Source organism: Dendrobates tinctorius, unplaced genomic scaffold (genome assembly GCF_039654945.1).
Source record: "Dendrobates tinctorius isolate UK_male_01 unplaced genomic scaffold, ASM3965494v1 ptg000098l, whole genome shotgun sequence".
In the NCBI taxonomy this organism is placed as follows: Eukaryota; Metazoa; Chordata; class Amphibia; order Anura; family Dendrobatidae; genus Dendrobates; species Dendrobates tinctorius.
The window spans coordinates 18,814,683-18,818,561 of NW_027361766.1; positions in this window are offsets into that span (position 1 = coordinate 18,814,683).

The window sequence follows — 3,879 nt, forward strand, 5'->3', positions numbered from 1 at the left end:
CACTCACACAGGTAGGCCACACACTCACACACACAAAGGCAGGCAAGCCACAGACACACACAGACATGCCCCACACAAATAGGTTATACTCACACTTGCAGGCCTCTTTGCTGGCAGGCTGTTGGTGCTGGCACTGGCAGGCCCCTTGTTCCTGGCTTGTGGTGGCAGGCCTCTTGGTGCTGGACAGGTGCTGGCAGGCTGTGTCTCTTCCATCTTGATGCTGGTGCTGCATGTCTGGGCCCAATGAGTAATTAGGCCACCTTATATATGGATCGCCCGCCAGGGTAGTGGGGTACTCGGTACCGGGCCGGTATCTCAGAGGGAAGTGTCACAGTAGCGGTGACCTGGTCCGTGGCCCTGGGCGTCCATGTAAAAGGGGTTAAGCATGGATGGTTAAAGTTTATAAGTGGATGATATGTGACGCCACCTGTGGTGCTCGGCCATGAAGGGGTTAATCTGACGCTGCAGGCAGATCCTCTGGGACAGATGGTATAAGGCAGCAAGATGTAATAGGTCCCCACAGGTAGAGCTGTAGCCCCAGGGCAGTGAGAATAGGTGTTGAGGAAGAGGGTGCAGTGCAGTGTTAGGCATAGAGATGTAGCAGTGCTGAAGGGGTTGCAGGAAGAAGGCAATGACACAAAAGGGTGCAGTTTCCTTTACCTTTACTTTGCTTTGCAAGTGCAGTCCAGGATCCAGATTACAGATGGAACAGGAGTTGGCCAGCCTGGAAGCAACTCAGGAATCTCTCTATGAAGATAGGTTGCGTAGTCTCCTTTCTAGCGTTTATCTGAGGTACATGCAGTATGGAGTTACACTGAAGTTCCTCTTGCTTGCTCTCTTTTAGAACCCCCTCGTATGGCAGACAGCTGTAGCCTCCTTCTTCTGGCTCACACGTTGCTGTTGTGCCTCCGAGTCTTATGTGGGAACAGAGCATTTACAGCTTCCTATTCCTCCGATTTTTGCTGCAGAAACATCAGTATCCATACAACCTCGGATACTGGAATCCGGAACCATGCGCCACACTAGAAGTGAGCCTGAACTCTGCTCAATCCTCCAGCTCTTCTTCTCTCATCCACACACTTCGCCCTCCTCACACAAACTAACTAAACTTCCCCTTCCTGGCCCCCAGAGAGCAGCTCTTCCCCCAGTTTTGGTCCAGAGCTCCCTCTGCTGGCCTGGAGTGGGAACTGTGCTGTGTGTTGTATTTACCTGACAGAGAGACCCTTTATTGCTTCCAAGCATGACATCACACTCCCTAGGATGAAGGTAATGCCACTGTGGCGACCATACTCCTGGGGGCGCCACATATACTATCAAATGGCGGACGGCGGCGGATCCGCATTGATCCGCCATTTTGACGCAGACAAAAAACGCTAGGCCTGTTTCCCATTTCCATTTTTTGGCGTCAGTCAAAATCCGCCAATTTGTGAGAAAAGCGGATCCGCCTTTTTTTGGTGGATCCGCCCTTTTTTCCCATTGAATTACATTAGTGGCAGATTTTGGCGGATGGTCGTCCGTTACCTCCGCCATTCGGCGGATCTGCCAGATTTCTGGCGGATCTTGTCTGAGGTGGACGGACTTTGTAACGTCTTTTGTCTGCGTCAAAATGGCGGATCACGCCGTCCACCATTTGATAGAATGGCCGCTTATGGGCGGCGAATCCGCCATTTAGCGGAATCCGCCGGCGGAATCCGCTTTAACGCACTGAGCATGCTCAGAAGAATTGATACTTTTCCAGACAGTCCAAAAAGTATATAAGGTGGCCTAATTACTCATTGGGCCCAGACATGCAGCACCAGCATCAAGATGGAAGAGCCACAGCCTGCCAGCATCTGCCAGCACCAGTTCAGCACCAAGAGGCCTGCCACCACAAGCCAGGAACAAGAGGCCCGACACCACCAAGCCAGGACCAAGAGGCCTGCCACCACCAAGCCAGTACCGAGAGGCCTGCCAGTGCCAGCACCAACAGCCTGCCAGCAAAGAGGCCTGCAAGTGTGAGTATAGCCTATTTATGTGGGGCATGTCTGTGTGTCTGTGGCTTGCCTGCGTGTGTGTGTGTGTGTGTGTGCGTGAGTGTGTGTGTGTGTGGCCTGCCTGTGTGTGTGTATGGCCTGCTTGTGTGTGGCCTTCCTGTGTGTGTGTCCTGCCTGTGTGTGTGTGGCCTGCCAGTGTTGCATGCCTGTGTGTGTGTTTTTTTATTCTGCATTTTTTTTCCATACTTTACTTGCTTTTCTGTTGTTGCATGTGTACTGCATTTTATTTTCATACTACTGTAATTTTATTTGAATATTTCCAAGTGTGCTGTGATTGTGTGTTATGTGTGTATTGTATGTGGTGTGACTGTGGTATTGTATGTGCTGTGACTGTGTAGCATGTGTTCATCCATTTTTTTTTCATGTACTGTAGTTGTATTTAAAATAAAGAGTATAGTAGCTCCTACTTGTAAAAAAAAATTGAAAACAAAAAAAAATATAAGAAATAAAAACTGTCTCCAAAAACTGTCCGTAGTATCATTTTAAAACCAGGTCACTTTTAAAGTGTGGGTATACGTGCAATACCAAAACCAGGTCACTTTAAGTGTGGGTATACATACAATACCAAGGTTTTGTTTTTTTTTAAAAGGGAACAGTAGGTGTAGGGTTGGGAAGGTTGTGCATTGCGCATATCAACATTCAACGTTAACCGTTAAATTAAAGAGGAGTGGGAAACATTCAAGTAGTTAATATTTTTCTGTGGTTTTGGTATACATTTTTTTGGGGTGGTTTTTCAATCAAAATATATCTGAAAATACTTTTTTTTTAAATTGTTTTTTATGATCCTTTGTATATTAGTTTTACAAGTGTATTTATACTTGCAGATCCGTTCAGGAAGCACCACCAGCAAGGCTGCAGCAGAGACCTGCCAGCCATGCCACATCCTACACCGCTAGGCAACCAGTTATATTTTCCCTATAAGTATAAAGGACTGAAAGCTTGTTGATCCTATGTATAGTAGCATTACAAGCGTCTTTTTATACTTGAAGATTCGTTCAGGAAGCACCGCCAGCCAGGCCGCAGCAGAGCTGCCAGCCAGGCCGCAGCAGAAACCTGCCAGCTAGACCGCAGCAGAGACCGCCAGCCAGGCCGCATCCTACACCGCTAGGGAAACAGTTCTATTTTCCCTGTAAGTATAAAGGCCTGAAAGCTTGTTGATCCTTTGTATAGTAGCTTTACAAGTGTCTTTTTATACTTGCAGATCCGTTCAGGAAGCACCGTCAGCCAGGCCGCAGCAGAGACCCGCCAGCTAGACCGCAGCAGAGACCGCCAGCCAGGCCGCATCCTACACCGCTAGGCAAAGAGTTCTATTTTCCCTGTAAGTATAAAGGCCTGAAAGCTTGTTGATCCTTTGTATAGTAGCTTTACAAGTGTCTTTTTATACTTGCAGATCCGTTCAGGAAGCACCGCCAGCCAGGCCGCAGCAGAGCCACCAGCTAGGCCATAGTAGAGACCCGCCAGCCAAGCCACAGCAGTTTGTTACTAATGTCTTCTTCTGGGAGCCCCCCTCACAGCATCAGCGAACTGAGGTAATATAAATAACTTTTTTTACTCTTATTTGACACTTTTTTTTAACCCTATATGCATGTATTCTGTTTTCACAGGAAGCTGAATCTGAGGAGCTTCCAGGAGGAGACATGCAGGGTGGAGAAATGCAAGCAGGGGGCGCGCAGAGTGTAAGTTTAGCAGATACAAATACTGACATACATAATGCTACACCCAACACAAACATTCATCACAGCACACACAATAACTACGCATCCATCCAAGCACATAATCATGTTTTTATTTTTTATAGTCTTCTCAATCCGGTGTCCGCACTAGAGCAACTCCCAGGAAATCCCAG